At 42.6% G+C, this 21,965-nt stretch overlaps 1 protein-coding gene across 1 annotated transcript in view; it reads right to left on the minus strand.

The window, feature by feature from the left end:
• Positions 1–13,727, minus strand: part of cdh6 (cadherin 6) — an 81,347-nt gene extending 67,620 nt beyond the window's left edge. Inside the window, exon 1 of the mRNA XM_020651788.3 lies at positions 13,601–13,727. The gene's annotated coding sequence lies outside the window, so the exon portion shown is untranslated. The remainder of the gene's footprint in view (positions 1–13,600) is intronic.
• Positions 13,728–21,965: the final 8,238 nt, after the last annotated feature.

Here is a 21,965-nt window from a genome sequence, read left to right on the forward strand (position 1 = left end):
CTTTCATTCACAAGGACATTTTATCATGAGAACTGTGTTTTATGGCCCCCGTAGAGCCGGGAAACAGCAGAACACACACACACACACACACACACACACACACACACACACACACACACACACACACACACACACACACACACAATGCTTTTTGTCACTCTCCCGTGGAATGTAGCAGACCATTACTATGCAAATGAGCAAACGTCTGCTCTGTAAAAACTGACCTGTGTGTCTGTGTGTGTGTGGAGCGCTCATATGGACGTGTTCTCTACCCGTTTACTCACTGCACACTGCGGGGAGAGTGTTGGTGTCAGAGGCAGTATTGTTCAGGTTTAGGTGAGGTGCAGAAGGTGTCACATGATGCAAAGAGGATGCAATGGTGACTGCACTGTTTTATTTAATAGGGGGGCGTTCACACTTGCAGAAAATTCCTGAAAAACTATTTTCAGAAGCAGCTGCATGTGTGAACGCAAAAAGCTGAATTTTTCACTCTGACTTTCTCTGCCAGTCCCCCTTGTTGAGCTGATGTGAGAACGCAGCAATTCGGAGAATTCACCTCGATGGAGAGGGTGGGGGTCGGGGGGGGGGGGTTTATATCCTGTGTTCAATGCATGACCATAGACTGTCTGCACATGAACGCTACAATTTCTAAGCACATCATTTAACGGCTGCATTACGTTTCCTGTTCTCCAGTATGTTCCTCTCCACTCTTTAGTTCAGATTCTGTTGAACTACACGTAGCTCTGATGTAGCAATGATCTAGATATTTTCAGGAGTGCAGATGTAAAAACAGGTGAAGATGTATGAAACAGGAAATGTGGAGGTGAGAACTCACAGACAGGGTGATTCACTTGATGATCCTGATCTCAGATTGTTTCTATACGTTCCAGCTCGCGCCGTCTCACTGTGAGGATCAATGTTCCCTCTTTTCTTAATCTCCTCTTCAAAGGAAGAGTCCTGTCAGAGACACTTTGGGAGTCTGGTGAGAAAACTCTGCTTGTTCCAGAAACCTCCATCAAATATTCATGTCCAGGCGGCTCGGGCTTTCAGGCCACTCGTTTCTGTGTCACATCCAGAAGTGACCGATATGAAGCTCTCTGGTGAGCGTTCAGCCTCAGACCAGACCGAGACGAACACAGAGGAAGGAGAAAGTCCCAGCTCACAAACTGACCTGCATCAACAACTTCAACAACAGCACCGACCTCTTAGACTCTCTGTCTGACTCTGTCACTGCGTCCGCCATCTTTGATTTCCACAGCATGCTTTTTATAAAATGTCTCTCCTCCTGAGTATCTGTGTATTTGTTGTGTATGGTTTTGAATTGTCAGGGTGAAATCCTTCATGACAAATCTCGTCATGTTTCCGTCATGTTTGTATTGAACTGATAATTAAAATCGACTCGCTGGCTGCACGTCTGAATAAGACATGTGCTGTGTCTGCTGATAAGAAAAAACCCTCTGATCATTCTCACTCTGCAGGACGGATCAGCATCAGCCTATGGCACATTTTTGATCTCAGTGTAAGAAGCTGCTTGTCCAAAGTGTACCCCACCTCTCACCCCGGTGCATGCTGGGATAGCCTGTAGCCTCTTGTGACCCTGAGCAAAACCAGTGGGGATTAAAAAAAAGGAGGACTGAAGATCAGAGAGAGAGAGAGCGGCGCACAGGCAGGGCAGTGGGTGGTGTCTAAAAGAGGAGACCACTACACTGAGTGTTATCTAAGAAGAGAGGCGTATATACTGTGTATGTTCTGTGCAGCGAGCTGAGAGCGCTCAGCTTCATGCGTCTGCCTTCAGGGATTAAAGACTTGTTATGAACTCAACCAGACCCCCAGTCCTCATATCAAAAAGTTACTTAAAGCACGGAGAAAAGTGACGTCTGCACACATCACAAAGATGTGTCTTCATTAAACACAAAGATATAATTACAGGCTTTAAAAAGGATATCATCATTTTCAGTATTTTCAGTCAGTCCTCCAGAGCTGCGGATCATTCTTCAAATGCTTCCTGTCCCTCACATCTGTTCCACCATGCGGCTTTATAACTCTGCTTTAGCTGTTTGAGTTTTTTAATTTCCAGACCAATTTAAACAGGACCATGCAAACTGTTATCTCCTGCTGCTACATGCTCTATTCTTTTGTCAGTGTGACTTAATGACGGCTTTAACGAGCGTCAGACCAGTCAAATGAAGGATGGGACTCTTTTGTTTTCTGCAGCTCATCCCACAAAGGCCGTGGGGTTTCATGGTTTTATTAGAGATCAAACAACGATCTTTTTGCATTCGTCTTTTCTTGTGCTAATAAATCAAATAAAGGAAAACAGTGAAGATCAAAAAAACGGCGCCGGAGAAACTTTTTGGAAGCAGACCGACCACGACTCAGTAACAAAGAGACGTCTTTGAAATGCAGCCTGTTTAATGTTCTCAGCCGTTTGTCTGATCTTCTGTGATTGAAACAAATGGAACAAAAGGAACACAATTAAAGAAGTTCTACTTTCCTCTGTTTGACCGCCCGGCTGCTCTCCTGCAGACTGACAAACAACAGGTGTGATCAGCTGGGCTGTGACATCATACTTATGTCCTGGTTCGATTCGATCACTCTACAGAATCCTTTTTGATGGAGCCCAATCATCCAATAAAACAGAGAGAGAGACTCCTTTTTATGATCTATTCATCAAACACTCACTGGGGGCTGCAGTAGCTCAGTCTGTAGGGACTTGGGTTGGGAATCAGAGGGTCACTGGTTCAAGTACCAGCACAGACCAAGTCCAGAAATTGGTCTGGTAGCTGGAGAGGTGCCAGTCCACTTCCTGAGCACTGCCGAGGTGCCCTTGAGCAAAGCACCTAACCCCCCCCCACCAGCTCGGCAGCGCCCACTGCGGGCAGCCCCCTCACTCTGAGACCTCTCCATTAGTGCATGTCCATAGGATCCTGTTTGTGCATGTGTGTGTATTTCAGCCTTTGTTTGTGTAGCATGTTAACTAGACAGAGTGTAAAAACAAATTTCCCCTCATGGGATCAATAAAGTATACATTATTATTATTACTTTCTCTGTGACAATCACCTGTTTCCTTTGTTACCTGGATGACCAGTCCCGCCTCATCAAGTACATGATTGGTTGGTAGCGACATTCATCATCTTACTGAATAACACAGGCTCAGATATTTCAGTGTGAAGACTACAACACTCTCTTCATTAGGAACAGATCTGCAAAGTAAAGACAGACGTAGCATGTGAGCTAACTGCGGCGAGCAGCTAGCATTGATAATAATGATCATCCTCACCAGCTCTGCTACTGGCACATCACTAACCTAAATCAAAACCTTGCCGGTTCACTGGATCCAAACACCCGGATCCATCAGATCAGTTTCTGACTATCTCCTTAGGTTAGCTAATGAGCTAGCTCTACTCCTCGCTCACAGAGGTGAGACAACATGAGCACAACTCTCTTCTCGTTATCGTCTTTCAGTTCGGATGGAAAAACAGAAGGATCTTTCTCCAGTTATCAGCTGGTTAAGACTGATTGGGGATGATATGGAGATAGAACTTCAGAATCAGAATCAGAATCGGGGTTTATTGCCAAGTACATTTACACATATAAGGAATTTGACTTGGTGTATTGGTGCTAAACAATTAACAAGGAAATAAAGCAGAACTAGCAACAACTTAAATAATACAGTATAAGAAGATATTACAAGATATAAAATAGAATTTAAAAATGTCAAATGTAAAATGTAAACTGTAAAAAATAAAAATAAAAAATGGGTGTCTGAAATGAAACACACAAAATGTACAAAAGGTGCAATGTAGGAGCTGTGCAGTGGACTATGAGAACTTCATCTATGATCTTAAAGACTCGGAGTCTCTGAGGAAACAGGACATACACGTCCTCTATTTTTCTTTGTCGGCTGCTCTGGTTATTTTTATTCCTAACATAAATGACGTCAAGATTTCAAACACACAAACCAAAAAATCCTGAGACTTTATTGAATCAATTTTTTGTAATGAGTGTGTGAAGGAGTCCATGGCCTATTGTGTTACATGTCCACTCCCTGCTCGTCCTCTTAAAGCAGACAAAGTGCGCTGATGACGAGCTCTTCACATCAGACAAATGAGACCCTGGCAGCGTTTGTCTTTGAGCTTCTGACAGCCTGAGAGACGCGCTGAGGTAAACACGTGGGTTAAAAGGCTCAAAGATCCTCCTCTTCATGTCTTTAAAGCTGCATGCTCTCTCAAAGTTATCACAGATGAGCTGACAGCTCGTCACACCTCCACTTTCACCGACTTAAAAACACCAAAAAGAATCTGTTTACTCTCTTTCATTATCAGCATTATCCCACACTCTTATATCTGCAAACATTTTCTTATATTTGAAACTCTTATCTCATTATTTTCTGCATCTGTGAGCAGCAGTGGAGTGTCTCTCACGCGTGTGTTATTTCTGTAACAGCTGCAGTGCAAATTGAAAATGTGACACTGTTAGTCGACTGTTCACATAAACATGACTCCGCTTCTTAAAGGAACAACTTCTCACCACCTGGAGGCTCCAAAATGTGGAGACACAAGTTTCAGCTTCACTCAGTTTGGAGTAAAAGTGTTCAAAAAGAATCCTCTGGAGACCAACAGAGACGACCAGACGAAGACTTGATCACTTCATTTCAGCTCAAAGACTTTAAGACAAACTGAGCACGCTGATGAAAGGAAAATAAAAGAAGTCAATAATCGTGCATTAAACTTTTCTAAACATTACATTTGTTAAGAAGCTTTTCTTTAAAGCAAACAGCTCGCAGTGGAGACTGCTTTACTTGGAGACTGTACAAATTAATGTTTTGTGTATGGTTACCATGGTTACTATGAAATATTATCAGAAGATTATTTGTAGCCATGCCTGAAAACTGATGTTAGAAGAGCAGTTGTGAAAAAGTTTCGGTGTCTAACTCACAAATCAAAAACTAGGACTGGTGATTTTCCTCAAAGAAGGCAGGACTTGTGTAAATAACAAGTAGCCTGTCTGGGCTGAGATACAAGAAAAATTCTGTATTGAATTATTAACAAAAACAATTGTATTGAATTTAGGCCTTCACTATTCTTTCAGATGAAGTTTGAGAACCAGTGCTGCCCTCTATGGGGGGCAGATAAAATGTCTTTATAGCGCAGATGTTGTGGACAGACGCCGACCTGGTGTCTGGTAATAATTAACATCAACTACTGTGCACCAACATAAAACCAGAAAAGTGGAATTTCTCCTGCTCCAGAGTCCTTTTATTTAGCTGTTCTCACACATGCACTACTAAAATATCTCGATCATTTCAGGAGGATATTGTGTAGTCAAACAGAGTCACAATCTGAACTAAAGAGTGGAGAAGAACATACTGGAGAACAGGAAACATGCAGCAGCAGGTTGATTAGAGCACAGAGATGATAGAGGTGGCGTGCACACAGTCTATGGTCGTGCAGCGATCACAGGGAATAAAGGTTATATCCTGCTGTGTTCTCACATCAGATCACAACGGGTGGGGGGGGGGGGGGGGGGGGGGGGGGGGGGGGAGCGTGTGTTTGCGTTCACACATGCTGCAGCTCCTGCACATATCAGGAGTTTTTCAGGAGTTTTTGTGCAGGTGTCAAAGCCCTCTTTGGTACCTCAGCTCCTCTATCAGACACTAATTAGAAATCTTGCTGGTTGCTGGAGGATCAAAAAACCCCTCTAATCTGATATCAGTCAAAACGTTGAAGCTGCCAACGTCTCTTCCTTCTCTCTGACCCGGTTTTGATGAACACCACTTTCTGTTTTTGCAAACACAGAACACAGTGGGCTGCAGAGCCGTAATTGGAGGAGCTGTCACAGAAGAGGGAGGCTGACGCTGCTTCAAACAGCGATACGAGGATCCTTCCAGAGAGACGCAGCTGAACACCTGTCAGAGTGAGAACCGCTCATCTGATGTGAACGTTTGTGCCGAGTGTTAAAAGCTGCTCAGAGTCACACACACACATACCAATCTGCTGCTGCTGAACATGCAGTAGATAGCAAACTGCTGTGTGTCTTATCATGAGCACACACATACACACACACACACACACACACACACACACACACACACACACACACACACACACACACACACACACACACACACACACACACACACACGGTGAGTGTGTGAAAACATTCCTCCAGTCTGAGCTCTGCACGGTCGTCTGTGAGGGCGGAGGGCTGCAGGTCACCAAAACAGAGCCGAGCACCGGGAACATATTCCCGCTAATCTGTTTTCTATGGAAAATACTCTCTCTCTCTCTCTCTCTCTCTCTCTCTCTCTCTGTCTCTCTATCTCTATCTCTCTCACACACACACACACACACACACACACACACACACACACACACACACACACACCTCACACGAGTGCATACAGAGCACAAAGCCCATTTCCAGGTGTAAATTAGCACACAGAGGGCTTTCAGGGCTTCATTAGCATCCAGAGCTCCTTAAAGGAAAGTGTGTGTGTGTGTGTGTGTGTGTGTGTGTGTGTGTGTGTGTGTGTGTGTGTGTGTGGGGTGACATCACTTGGTAGTTTTATGACTCACCTCTTTAATGAGCCTTTACTGATAACATCATGAATTTATTCCTGAATGAATCAGTCACTTCTCCTTGTGACGCTTTACAAACAGATTTAAACTCCTCATAACGATCACATGATCACAGCTTCACGTTTCATCCAATCAGAGATCAGATCAGTGAAATCAACATTTAGCAGAGAGATTAAACAATCTTTATACGCTGAATAGTTTTTCTTGTAAAAATCGGACTCTTTCTCTCTTTAGGATTTCTTGTATTTCAAAACTCTTTCTATGAAGTTTACTTCATGTTATTATTTTATTATTAAGAGTTTGGAGATTCTGCAAACATTTAGTCTCTATCTTCTCCACACAAATCAATAAATAAAAATATGTTTTTTAACTAAATTAAATTAATTAAATTAAATGTTCAGTTAACAATATTGTGATTTTACAGAGAAGATTCTTTTGGTCTTTTTTTTTTTAACTTGAAACAAAAAAAAAGACTAAAGTGATTAAATATTAACCAAACAGCCTCATGTTTATCCTCCTTTTAAACCGCGTTGCTCGTGTAGAAAAACGACTCCGTCAGCCCGTCCTCCTCGGATGATGAAAGATTCCAACATGAAGAGAAAAGCGTTTCTGAGCTGCTAATCACCCGCTAATGAACGACATCATGTGATCTCACATTTGAAAGACTGAAGACTCTGAAGTGTTGAGCATGAGCCAAAACAACCTCCTGATGTGTCTTGTCTTCTGATTCAATCATCAGCTGCTTAACGTTTACTGAGGATCACGTCTTCAGGTCCATCACACCTACCAACTCCAAAACAGTTTCACTACTTTTCAACAGCATGGTGACAGAATGTGTCCTCTTTTAGCCCGGCCATCATTCAGCCTCTTATCATAAACACCAGGTCATATCTCTGTCAAATTTTCACTTCATCACTCGGCTTCTTTCTGTCACTCTGATCGTTTTTAAAGTCTTCAGTTTGAAGAACTGCTTGAATATGTCCATGCATTACCTCAGCGGAAGTCAGTGACCTTCAAGTTGTTTTAGGGCACGGTCACACTGGTCATCTGTACCGTGCTGTACTCAAGCAAGATTGCCCCCCCGCTGCGCCATTCTGACGCTGGCCGGCACGGCCCGCGGTCACACTACACAGGACTTACCGTGCCTAAGCACGATTACCTCTTGTACATAACGTCGTAATATAACACATGCACGCTTTATGTTATGAAGCGAGAGAGAGAAAAAGACTCTGACTTTGCAGCTTATTTTAAGCCATTTTAATCAGACACAGCCATAAATAAATTAAAAAATAAAATAGACGCGCAGACGCCCGCACATCGGAGAACAACACAGAGAACATGACAGCTACTTTGTGTCGTATTTTGAGTCATGTTAGTCAGATACAGCCATGAAACTCTGGATTTCTCTATAATGAAGACTGTCAGCGTTGTGTACCCGCGTGCTTGTGCTCGTGTATTAAGTGTACCGTGCCGAAGCACACCTCTCTGAAGTGTGCCAAAGCCAAGGAAGTGTACCGATACGGAGCGGTCACACTTGCCAAAACGAACTGGACTTTAGCGTTGAAGCGTGCTTGGTCACGGTACGGATGGCTAGTGTGACCGCGCCCTTAGAGGGGAAACATTTTACTTCAAGTATTAGCTTCAAGCTCGAGCTCGGTTTAAGACGCTGTGTAAGAAAAATAAACATTACAGGTGTTGATATGAAGTTAGGTTTCCTCTCGGGGCGAATTGCTTTTCAAGATCACTGTGCCCACCTTCTGTCATCTCTGACCCAGGAACGTTACCTCTTTTTTATACTCAGCTTCCTGGTCTGTTTATGTCTACATTGATCAACAGATTCAGCTAAAGACGACATTTTAAGCTGCAACGTCTTCTAGAGCCCGACTCATTGATCGGCCAAGTGACTATTTTATCTGTGATATGCACCGATATTACTCGATTTATTCACCAGTCAGATAACATTTCATTTGAGTTTCATTGTGTTACACTAGCGGTTCTCTTTCACCAGCAGAGGGCGCTGTATGGATTACATCGAGCATCATCACTCTGCAGAGTGTCGAGCTCTGACGCAGGTTCATGCTCAGTTACTCTCCAGCTGAGTGACCATCTTGTCTTCGTTATGTGTTTGGTAACTGAGGGATCAACATGATAGATGTTTTTATCTAAATCTATCTCTACAGATCAGAGATAGATATGAGAAAGATATCGGCCGATGATATTGGCTCGTGATCCACAAGAGGACGTGAAGCCGTCAGCCGGAGCTGCCTTTCAACATGTTGTAATTAACGAGATAATCTCACAGTGATCACTGTGAAAACACCAGGGAACACAATGCTACATTATGAATTCTGTGGTACTGTTTTTTATTTTAAAGCGGCCTGAGTATGCTGGTGGAGCGTGCAATCAGAGTTATGATGTCGAGCCCTGTAGTATGAGTACCAAAGAAAAGAATGTCAGAATAACTATCTGTGGATTATAAATGTTCATGCATTAACGTGTTCATCTCTGGTGATGGTGGAGCTGGTGGGTCATAGAAACACATCATCAACACTTTCATCCCTGGTCAATACAAAGACTATGTGATGTCACAAAAAAAACCACAACGTTAGGCCGGTTATTCAGGGTGACACTAACATACGAGTTCATTCAGGCTTTTCTGGTCATCTCTGGAGTCTTTCTATACTTAGATCATCATGAGTTTGGGAGATACAGAGGATTATAAGATTTATCTCTTCTCCCTTTGACTGCTGCAGCGGGGGCCTGTTTGTTTTCAACAGAGAGAGAGAGAGGGAGAGAGAAGGAGAGAGAGAGAGAGAGAGAGAGAGAGAGAGGCCTCCATCACTGATGGCTTCACTGATCTCCGAGTTGTGCAGGTTATCTCTGTGAACTTTTCACTGTTGAATAAACGTCATGAATGAGCTGGATGTGACTCAGTCCAGACTGAAGGCTGAGCGTCACTAATAAACAACGTCTTTATCTGCTTACAAACATCTCTACCGGACTTAGTTTTCTTAAAGGGCGTCACCTCTACCTCTGAAGGGAGCTCTAATCACTCATGTCTCCTTCATGTAAGGGTCTTTTTCTTCTTCTTTGAGAAGCTCTAACAATGTTCTGAATTCATTCAAAAAGCAGAATCCTCTGCATCTGGTCACAATCGTGTTTCAAGCATGTGTTTGAAACCTGTTTAGTCATGTCCCAGAAACGTTGATCATCAGTTTAAGCAGACAGTAATTAAAACACAATATTCAATCAATGCTATGGTCGTCATGGTTTCCATACTTTCAAAGTAACTTTCCCAGAGAAGCATTTCTTTGAGAGGCGTTCTGGACGTGCACATTAAAAACCTCAATATGTGGTTAATGTGGAGCTGTGGAGGTTAAGGTGACGCCTTCATGAGGGTTTAAATGAAACTCTAGTTGAAGCTGAGTCAGGAAGACTTTAAATCTTCACCGTCCTGTCATCTATCTTTCATTCATCCCTCTCTCGCTGCTCTCTCACATTTCCACTCTCATTCTCCAGCTGTCATTCTATGAGGCTGTTTTTGGTTAAGTCTCTTCAGCTGTATTCATCTAACCAATCACATGGCCTTCCTCCCTCACTGTCAGCCTGTTTCTCTTTTAAATGTGATTCTTTCTCTGCTTTAAGTTCCTTCATGCTGATGTTTTGTGCACCCCTCTACCTCCCCATCACCGCCCGTCTTCACAGAATCATCATCCATCAAATCTTCACCCATCCAGTCTCAACAAGTCCTCAGCTTCACCAAATCATTTAAAGGTAGCCTAGCGATCATGTAGAGAGGCTAAAGTCCAGTGGCCGAGGGTTCAAATCTGATCTTTGCCCTTTGCTACATGTTCTCCCACAATCCAACACTTCCTGTTTCTTCTCGTCAGCTGTCCTTTCCAATAAAGGTCCGTCACAGAACCCCCCCCCCCCCCCCCGGACCTGTTCTGATTAGTTCAGGATTAGAGACAGTGAAGGTGAGGGTCAGGACCACCCGGTGGGGGGGTCTCTGTGTCCTCAGGGCCTTTCAGCTTAACAAACAGAGTCTCCTATTGTAAGGAGATAGAGAAAGGGACAAACAATACATCCTGGTACTCTCAGGCACAGTGTGGCTCAGTGTCAGAGTGTTTACAGGAACACCACTGGAGCTCATTATTCCTCCTGCTGTAAGGCCAGAGCAGAACAGATGAAATGTGTCTTTATAAATGTACATTTGATGACACTGCTCGTGCTGCCTGGTGGAGGGAGAGGAAAACTCCTAACTCAAGAAATAACTGATCATTAAGATCAATCATCATAGATGAAGGTTCAGGACCCGTCAGGCGGCTCTGAGGTCACAGCTGAGTCACTGAGGAATGTATATGACCGCTGACTCGTAATAACCCTGATTGGAAGCAGGACATTTCAGAGACACTGCTGTGCATGCTGGGAAAACCCCCAGAAACCTACAAAGTATAAATCAGTGGATATCTGTGAGGGGTCTGGACGAGCAGCGGGGCTTTAAATTCCAGAGGACGGTGAGGGGTTTCCGAGCATTTACCTTCTCACTCCACAGGATCCAGCAGGGCTGAAGCCCCGGGGGGTTTACTGAGACCGTGTCTGTGTTTTTGTAAATAAAGTCAGCCAATATAATCCTGTTGTTTCCAGGAAGTATAGAATGAGCACGTTAAAGTGACTTCATCAATAAGTGAAGAGCGGAAAAACATAGGAACACATTAGATTCAATGTCGTGTCAGGGTGGGAATCAATACTCTGTGGCCTGGGTCAGATGTGCAGACCATGGCCTGTATAGCGTGCGTTCTCCATGTAATGAAACAGATTTTCTGTTCACCAGGTTGTTCTTTTGGAGATCTTATGAAACTTCTCTATAGGGGACCCTGTGGTTGCTTCCACGTTGTTCTTTTTACGTCATGTCTTGCGTCCTGAGAGCCCCCCCCCCCTACATTCCTCCCCCGAGGTTCACGTGTGAACAAGCAAGTCAGAAAAGATTTCAGAGTCAGTCTGCCTGAAATTCTCCTAAAAATTGCACGCGTGAAAACCTTCACGTGAAGTCGGGTTAGTTGATGTGTGAGAGCAGTTTGAAATATTCAGGAAAAGTCACTGCGAGCAAAGAAGGAGGGGGGGCCGTGCCGCTTATATCCTGGAGACTAGCACGTGATCAGGTACAGCGGTGTGGCCTGTGCGATGCAGTAATGACACTGCTTCTTTAGATTGTCTGTTCCACTCTTTTGTTGATACCTTGAATCTGTTGAACTCCACGTTGGATTGATATAAAGTAAAACAATCTTCACATAGTGTCGGCCTGTCCATCATTCTCCTGAGACCCCCCCCCCCCCCCCCCCCCGTCTGACAGGGACAGTCTCCCCCTGTGAGGTGCATTTATAAACAACCAGCTCAGGAAGATTGATTGTCATTTTATTGTTAAATTGTTAAAACGACTTTGGACTTCTTGGATTCTCTTTTTAGAATTTGTAATTGAGAATTTATATAATTCACATTTTATTTGAACGTTTGAAATAAAAATAAAAATAAAAATAAACCAAAATATAACGTGATGTAAGATTCAAAGTTCAGTCATTGAAAATCAAAAAAGAGGTGAAAAATCCACAAGAAAATCTTTACGTCTTTTCCCAAAAGAACACATATCTAAAAACTCTCTTAGAGATGGAGCGAGAGAGGGAATGTTTTCTCAAAAGCGCTTTAACATGAGAATCAGCATTGATATAGAACAACCCTCCCCTCCCTCCTGCCACAGCAAGCAGGTCAAATCAAACACACGCACCATCCACTCTGCTCTGTGGAAACACACCAGCAGTCCAACAGAGAGTGTGATTACCAGCAAATAACAAACAGCAGCTCATTAAACCTGCACACAGTTCAAGAAATAACAAAAAGGTAAATCAGAGCAGTTTCACCCAAAAACTGGAGACTATTCACGTAGGACGTGTCCATGATGAGCAATTTATGAGAGGAAAAAGGGTGAGGAGAGAGAGAGAGGTGTGTGTGTGTGTGTGTGTGTGTGTGTGTGTGTGTGTGTGTGTGTGTGTGTGTGTGTGTGTGTGTTGTGAGAGAGAGAGAGACCCACACACTGACTGACTGATGCTGATCCGCTACGACTCATTTTCTCCTTTTTTACTCTCTCTCTCTCTCTCTCACACACACACACACACACACACACGCACACACCATCATGACATTAATGTTTTAAATGTGAAATAATTCACTCATTTGAGACGCAGTCCCTCAGACACCAGGACACCAAGTTGTGCACATTATGTCACAATTTGTCGTATAACCGCTGAAACGACAGAAAATCCTCCGAACATGACGGGAAATGAAACTCTTATGAAATGAGAAACGGAAAATGAGATTCTTAACACACAATTTAAAGCTGTTTTCACGCATCCAGCCTCCAAATCTTGTTTGTACAGCATCTGAGCCGCAGTTTCAGGTCTTATTTTAAACCTCCGGAGAGATGATAGTTTTTCCACACAGGCAGCCTGGATCATCACTTCAGATGTACAACTTTATCACCACACGTCTGTCATTTTGATCAAATATTTTAGATAACACTCACTGAAGTTTTCTGATCAGCAGGTCAAAACAAGAGTCAGAGAGCTCCGTAACTTCCACACATGATCGTCCTCCTGTGAGATCGGAATAATGAAGAGGGAGCCGGGGAAAAACGATGCTTTAACACAGGTTAGAGTTTCCGAAATGTGAGTGAAGAAAGCATGATGTGAAGTCAAGTTTCTATAGTGCTTGAAGACACAATGTCGGCTCACTTTTACCACCAAAGAGCCAAACTCCATGCCAGGCTGCCCCCCCGTCACCGTGCCACACAGGCGGAGAATGTGTTCAATTACGCAGCTCCCACACTCCGACCAATGTAACAGCAAACCCAAATAGAAGAAATACATTTTTTAAAATGTAGATGAGACGCTGGACAGTTGTCTCTGTTGATTAATCCCCCCTAAAAGAACAGAAAAAAAAAGCCGCGCGGAGCCAGTGCCACTTACCGCTGAGAGCTGAGGATGGAGCCGAAGACGGACTGCTGCTGCGCCTGGAGTCTGTGCGCTCTCCCCCGTCCTCACCCTGCGCGCTCTCTCTGTCTCTCTCTCTCTCTCTCTCTCTCTCTCTCTCTCTCTACCTCTGGGCGTGCACGCCCTCCCTGCTTCACTCTGCCATCCCCCACCCACCAAATCAACAAATTGAGGAGTTGAAATGGCTTCTGATTGGTCATTACAATGCCGGCGGTGATTAAAGGGAAACACACACACGCACACACACACACACACGCGCGCGCACACACGCACATGTCAAAAACCAGAAACATTTCAGTCAGGATCCAGCTGAGTGCGCTCTCAAAGACCATCAGGGATGAGACGTGTTGAGAGACGACGACTCTACTGAGCCACAGCCGCCCCATGAAGTTTTCTAGAAATGTTCAGGAGTGCATGTGTGAAAACAGCTACTGTGAGTGTGGCTTCACTTCACTGAATAATCATGACAAGTTAACAGATACTGATCCACACTACATGTTGAAATCAGTGGAGCCCAACAGGACCCTTTTCTCCTCAAACCTCTGTGAAAGTAAGAAACATACATCAGAAGAGGAGCTCATAAAGTCCGTCAGGCTCTTTACTTACCATCACTTATTGTGAAGTATAATTATGTGTTTCATGTTGATTTTTCAGTATGACTGCACACATGAGGTCCCACCTTTACAAAGACAGACACATGTCATTTGTAAATGACATAATGACTTTTTTGCCTTGGTATGGTACGTGTAATATGACACATTTGCAGAACTGTAAAAAGAGCGAGATGAACTGATGAAACAGTTTCATGACGATCACAGAGATCGTGCTGCTCGCTCACTGGTCAAAGCACATTAACACCATCACCACATCGTTTTCGGTTTCCAAGAGTGATCATTCTTATGACAAATATATGCAATTTCACCTTTTGTGCATGATACAAATGTTTAAAGATCATAAAGATAATCAATAAAATCAATATACAACACTGATTTTATAAAAAGAACACCCAAATGCACTAAAGATCTCCAGCCATGCTCCATGGTGCATGGTTAAATGTTTTTATGAACAGAGACTGGCAGCTTTGAAGAGAGATGTTGGAGCTGTTTGTGTGTAAAAACACGAATCAAACACTCCATCTCTGTCGTAATTCATTCTGTAATGACGTCAGACACAGAATAACTGACAGCGTTAAAAAACAAGTACTTGTTTTTTTGAGTTTTATTTTTGGGGCGTTTTATGCCTTCATTTAGAGATAGGACAGTGGGTAGAGCCAGCTCTTCCTGCTGTCTCTCTCTCTCTCTCTCTCTCTCTCTCTCTCTCATCTTTTCTGGCTCAGTTCAAGCAGTAAAAGAGCCACCATATTCCACTCCTGTGTCTAAAATACTCGATGACCTTAATGTTTGGAGTTCACAGTGGAGTGCCACTTGAGTCTGCACAGCCTCTCCAGTTATGGATCTACTGCTCTCGTTCATTTCATCTCTTTAAGAGCCGACCGTCCTTTTGTGGCCTTAATGCACATTCAGCACTCGCAGGATTCTTTCAGTTTGCTCTTGATAGGCCTGCTGCTTTAAGTGCACTGGTGACAGGTTTGATGATGTTGTTAGCCCGTTTTCTTGGTGTATTGTTGGAGAGTTCAGCCACTCACAGGTGAGAGCTGCAGAGAGTCTGCACACGGCTAAGAGGATGCTGATGTTTCTAAAGGATTATGGAAATTGGATTTAAATTGGAACATGTTTTTTAATTTTGGTACAGTCCTGGTTTAAAATAGTTTTTCTCCCATGAATATCAAATCTCCAGGTCTGCACATGCTCCGACACCAGAAGGACAGTTTCCTTATTTGAGATTTCTTTAACATGTCTGAAACAAGCTTCAGTGAATCAGGCGATTGCTCAGCTCAGCCTTCTAAATACTAAAGGGCTTGAGATCCACGCTTTAGCACAGAAAACTGAAAATACAGGACAGAGACAAAGAGACCAGAGAAACAAAGTGAGTGCTTACAATTCTGTTGGGACATGGAGGGACAAGATCCTTGAACACATTCTGTCAAATAATTGAATTCCAGAGGGAATAAAATAATATTTGTAGAGGTAAATGGACTTCAGATTGTATATTTATTTTCTAGTCTTCTGACTACTCAACGTGTTTTTACTCCAAACTCATGAAGGTTATCTATTCTTACACTTTAATACAACAGACAGGACAAACGTCTGAAAATGTATGGTTTAAATTAAGGCACCCAAAGTTAAAGTTAAAAACAGATCAATGTTCAGGTTTCAATAAGTACGCTGTTATCATAGAAGTCAGTGCTGACGTACTTTGTTCATAGGACAGGAACTCTGGTCCTATGGGTGCAGGTTCATCACTTTATTCATCTCCCTGACTACATCACCTGACTTTAGCCTTCTCTGCTACATAATGACAGCCAGAGCTAACTGCCTACCCATGAACTATTCTATGGCTCTCAAAAGCTTTTGTATGATCAATATCGGTCGTATTAAATTAATTATACACAATAATTAAACACAAAGACAGAAGGAAGGAGTGTCGATCAATCTCTGTCATTTCCCCTCAGGTAATGTGAGCATGTCAGTAACGTTAGTGTTATAACTGTGAAAAACGAGTCCACAGATTCATCTCCAGTAGATTAGACAACTGTGAAGCTCTGCATGCTGAACTGGCTGAAAAGTCAATAGTAAAGGCTCCAGCTCATACAGAGTGTACAGAGACGTCAATATCTGCATCTGTGGCTGATGAAAATGGACTTAGATACAAGGAATAACCAGGGACTGTATATAATGATACAGTCTATCATAATGATTTCAGAGAGATTGATAGGAGCTTCTTCCTTTGTCTTTGTGTGCCTACAATCTGTCCCTCTGGCCCCTGCCTTCAGTAGCTCCTCCTATTCTTTACGTCTCTCCTCTTTAAAGTGAGACTGAGGGTGTGCCAGCCTCAAAGTCATTTTGGCTTGAAATGATGGTAATACCTGTAAAACTCTCAAACACTTCCTGGTGACACGGTCGACCCTGATAAGGAAACTAAGATACCACGGAAACATACTGCGGCTCCGTCCATGTTATCTATATTTTGATTAGAGCTCTATTTCTTCAGTCTGGCCCGGTCCTGCCAGTTGAATCACTCTGAATAAGTGCTTCACAACTGACTTTACTTCTGCCTCATGAGCAGCTCTGCCTCTGAGAAATACTGAGAACACCGAAACATCCCGAGTTCAAAGAAGAGCTTTCAGCACTTTTTGGACTTTTTCTTTGCCTTCACGGCAGCAAGAATGCTCAACTTTGGTAAAAAAAATACTTCAATCAGGAGAGACAAGCTAATAAAGAACTATTTATTACGATGGATAACAGGAGGACTTTGGCGCTAGTCTGGGTAGCAACAGAATAAATCCCCCCAAGGAGTCAAGACCCTGGTGGGGAAGCTGATGACTTCCTGAGACTGGATGGGTCAGGAATTGAGAGATGATGCTTCTATAAAGACTGGTGTTGGGACGTGGAGGGTGCACACGAAACATCAGCAGGAAGGAGCAAAAGGCAGAGAAAGATTCATACATAAAAGGGAGCAGAATGATGACATCATCAGTCTGTTAACAGAGACTACAGTCTGGAGTGTAGGTCACACTATTCTCTGCTAAACTGATTTACATTACAACTAATGATCGATTGAAGTTTATGTTTCAAGTCTCTCCACCTCTGTGTGTAAAGTTTCAAGTCTCTCCATGTGTGTAAAGTTTCAAGTCTCTCCATGTGTGTAAAGTTTCAAGTCTCTCCATGTGTGTAAAGTTTCAAGTCTCTCCATGTGTGTAAAGTTTCAAGTCTCTCCACCTTTGTGTGTAAAGTTTCAAGTCTCTCCATGTGTGTAAAGTTTCAAGTCTCTCCATCTCTGTGTATAAAGTTACAAAATGTTATAAACCTGTTCTTACCTTATATGGACAAAACAAACAAAACAACCATTGATCCTTCGACATTGGCCAAATCGTGGAGCTTTGTGAAGTGCACAAAACTCCAGTCCCTCTGTGACCTGACTGCGATCTGACCTCTTGCTCTGTCCCACTTTTCTTTTTTAGATTTAAAAATACATACAAGCAGAAAAACAAGAGATTCTCAGTTTTATAAATCCAGAAAATGAATGTCAGAACAGATAACATGCACCAAATGTAATGAGAGATTTAAACAGTGGCAGAGGAGGTGCCGGATCTCTTTCCGGTAGGATCCGGCACAAAATAAGCCCTGCTCGATCTGTATACCTGCACACATGTAACGCAACATTTTGTACAGATTTAAAATCTGTTGTTTCTCTCTTAAATAACTTTTGGAGTTTTTTCTTGTTATATAAAAAAAATGGTTAATTACAAACTACATATAATCACAATCAGAGACTGTTTTAACAACTCGTGCTCACTCGTGAATTCACAGTTTTATGTTAGCGAGATGTATCTGGAGGTAAAGTGTAAATGATGCAATGAATATATATATATATATATATAATGTTTCTTTTCTCATCCTTCTTCATAGTCAGTAGTGGAGTTTAAATCTTTCAGTGATTACTTGCATGAGGAAAACAGGATAGTGCTGAGCATATTTGACAGTTGTAAAGTCGGAGTCATTTCTCTTCCTCTGAGCCAAAAGCTTTTCCAGGAATTAGTCAAAGTCACAGTGTGTAAACTTCTTGCTTGAGGTAAACAGAAAGGATTTCATTTTTTGTGAGAAACCGGTGATGTGTATTTTTAAACCACGTCCTTGTTGAAATATCATAAAGCATTGTATGGATTAAAGCAGCTCTGAAATATAATCATGTCATATGTTCTTGAGACTTAAAGTCAGCCACCTACAATGGCTGCAAATATCACAGGACGCAAACATTTTACATAAGATGCTTTGAGAATGGCCATTGTTTCTTTGACTAATTCAGTCCGTCTGTGAATATTTGAGAGGATTCTCTCAGGCTTAGCGCAGGAACCTCTAATCCGCCTTAAATCAGTTACACCATATTGGCTGGCTGGCTCTGGCGCTGCTGTTTACTGTGCCTCGCCAAGACAAAGTAAAAAAAAACAAGAAAAAACTGGAGCTCTGACTGAATGAGGGTGAAGGGATGTGGAGGGAAAATTAGCTTTTCATTTGGGCTCTTTCTGCGGCTATAAAAAACACGGGGGTGGACGTTTTACTGCATGATGGCACCATTTCAGGTTTTTATTTTGTCTTGAATTTGTGACACTGGCGGTATCCATTAATAACCATCTTTCTATCTAGTCTCCTCATAGTAACAGAAAGGTTGTTCCGCACTTCCTCAAATAGATGTTTAAATTCTGAGAAAAGGGATAAACTGATAAGGTGTAATACAAAGGAAACACTGATATGAACTGTAATCTACTCTTTCACTTAAAACCTTATTTCCACCTGATGTTAACATGGGTTATGTATCAATCAATCAATCCATGGACTTTGACTTGAGCTTATATAGTGCTTTTCTAGTCTTCCAACTGCTCAAAGTGCTTTTACACTGCAGGTCACACCTCTATCACACAATGATGGTAGTATCATCCATCAGAAGTAACTAATCCCATTCATACACTGCCACTGAAGCAGTGGGAGCAATTCAGGAGTTAAGTGTCTTGCCCAAGGACACATCGGACATGTTGGACATGTTGCCCAGCTGGGGATTAAACCCTTGACCTTCCGGTTGAGAAACGACGACTCTACCAACTGAGCCACAGCCGCCCGCCCCTGTTAATCAATCAATCAATCAATCAATCAATCAATCAATCAATCAATCAATCAATCAATAAAGCTTTTAGAATCTTGTATGTCAGCCTATTGAACATTTTATTATCTTAATTACAAAGACTCAACATTCATCCACCATGAGCAAAACACAGGACAATTAGCAAAGTAACTAAGGCAATGTATGTCGGCGGTGTATGAATGGGATTAGTAAATACTGATGGAGTCCTTACTTAGCAGCCTCTACCATCAGTGTGTGAATGTCTATGAATGGATGAGTTAATACTGATGGACTCTTTACTCAGCAGCCTCTACCATCAGTGTGTGAATGTGTATGAATGGATGAGTTAATACTGATGGACTCTTTACACAGCAACCTCTACCATCAGTGTGTGAATGTGTATGAATAGATGAGTTAATTCTGATGGACTCTTTACTCAGCAGCCTCTACCATCAGTTTGTGAATGTATATGAATGGATGAGTTAATACTGATGGACTCTTTACACAGCAGCCTCTACCATCAGTGTGTGAATGTGTATGAATGGATGAGTTAATACTGATGGACTCTTTACACAGCGGCCTCTACCATCAGTGTGTGAATGTGTAGGTGGGACCTGTGTGAGATAGAGGGAGACAAACAAACAGCAACAACAACAACAACAACAACAACAACAACAAAAACAGATTTATAGCTACAATGTCAGTCATGATGGTAAACATATAAGCAGAAACAGAGTATGATAGTATAAGCCATGATAATAGACTGATCAGTCTATTATCAACGTCATGGGGAAGACTGGGTCTAGTTTGACACAATCAACATTTATAGCAATGATAATAAACATCAGGCTGACATTAATAGCTGTAGCAGGGCGAGTCAGGTGGGGCGGGTCAACAGCCGCATGCAGTCTGCAGCAACGATCCAGAAGAACCTATGAGACAAGAGAGCTCAGGAGCTCCCGGGCAGATATATGGTTAGTAACTAACATGAATACTGACAAGTGACAGAGCCAAAGTCATGAATGGCTCGACACAGGTCTTCTGGACCTTTAATAAGTTACTGCGATCATCATTTGTGATAATGTTTCTGAATGGGTTCTGACTCTAAAAAAATATATTTTGCTTGTATAGCAAATGTATTCTCATACCAGGTCTTCAGCTTCTGCGGCTTTTTATCTCAACCATGAAACACGTTTTATGCCTCCCAGCGGGCAGGCGTTACTGAAGGTTACATTTTTTGGAGGGCCGTTCCATCCTGTTCTTGCAAAAAACAATATCTCAGAAACACCTTGAGGAATATCTTCCCTTGGACTGATCAGATTTTGAAAAGTCAAAGGTCAAGGTTCACTTTGACCTCACTTTGCTCTGAAGACACATCTTAAGTCTTGATCCACAAAATGAGTACACAGATCAACACATATGACATAGATCTACAAATGTGTACACAGATCTGCAAATATTTAGAGCTAACAGTAAATTTGACATAATTGTGTAAGTGTGTAAAAACACATCCATCAGTTCAGTATGAGGCGATCCTTTTCATTTGCTGTCTGTTACTTTTTGCTAAACTTGTGCCGTGGAACATTGACGAATGATGTGGCGAAGGTTTTGTTTGACCTGAGCTCAGACTCACAGGTTCACAGTTTGGACCCACTACATGAAACTGATTCACCTGAGGGTCTTGATGACCGGACAGAAATCTAAATGCACGTGCGACATAATTAACATGTACAGCCAATCAGTTATGGTGGTTCGGGCATCTGGTTAGGATGCATCCAGTTGGCACGCCCAACTGGGAGGAGACCCAGAGTTCGCTGGATGGATTATGTACCCGTCTGTCCTGGGAACGCCTTGGAAATCCCTCGGGAGGAGCTGGAAAACATTGCTGGGGAAGAGGGAAGTCTGGGTTGACTTACTGTCGCTTACTGATGTCGGATAAGCGGAAGAAGATGGATGTCTGGATGGAGGTAAGATATCCACATATTGACGTTAATGCCAGTTTGACATCAGGCTGCTGTCTCAACACTGACATTTACAGCACTTAATTCTTCCTGGCATCTGTTACCTTCTCTGTGGGGCTTTCCATTGTGCTGTTCAAGGCACATTAAGAACGTCTACTCAGTGTTTAAGACTCAATGAAGGACTATTTTAGTCTCACTCACAAAATGTCAAATGCTAATTTTATGCAGATTTTCCGCTCCATTCAGTTTAAGGACATAATGAATTGCAAACAAGTTTTTTCTAACTTTTCTTCTTGTTCTATGATTCTTAAAACTGTTGTGCAGTTAAAGTCAGTCCATCGTTTTGGTGCTCACTGCTCGTGTCTCCATGTGCACACACTCATCTGTCTTTCTGTTCATATGGACTCATGGAGGCCACATGATATGTTATATTTCTGAACTAACTCCTTAGCAATCCAAGTGTTGTTAGCTCAGACTCAGCTTCTCTGTGTTTGGATGATACTGCTTTAACTTCCTCTCATGCTCACTTTTGGACATTTTGTGCCAGGAGTTCAGCTTCTAGGAGATCAACGAAAAAACCAAAGAGTCGCCCATGTTGTGGTGTACACGATGCAGAAAAAAAGACCAGATGAGGTAGGAATATG

Source organism: Labrus bergylta, chromosome 4 (genome assembly GCF_963930695.1).
Source record: "Labrus bergylta chromosome 4, fLabBer1.1, whole genome shotgun sequence".
NCBI classification, from domain to species: Eukaryota; Metazoa; Chordata; class Actinopteri; order Labriformes; family Labridae; genus Labrus; species Labrus bergylta.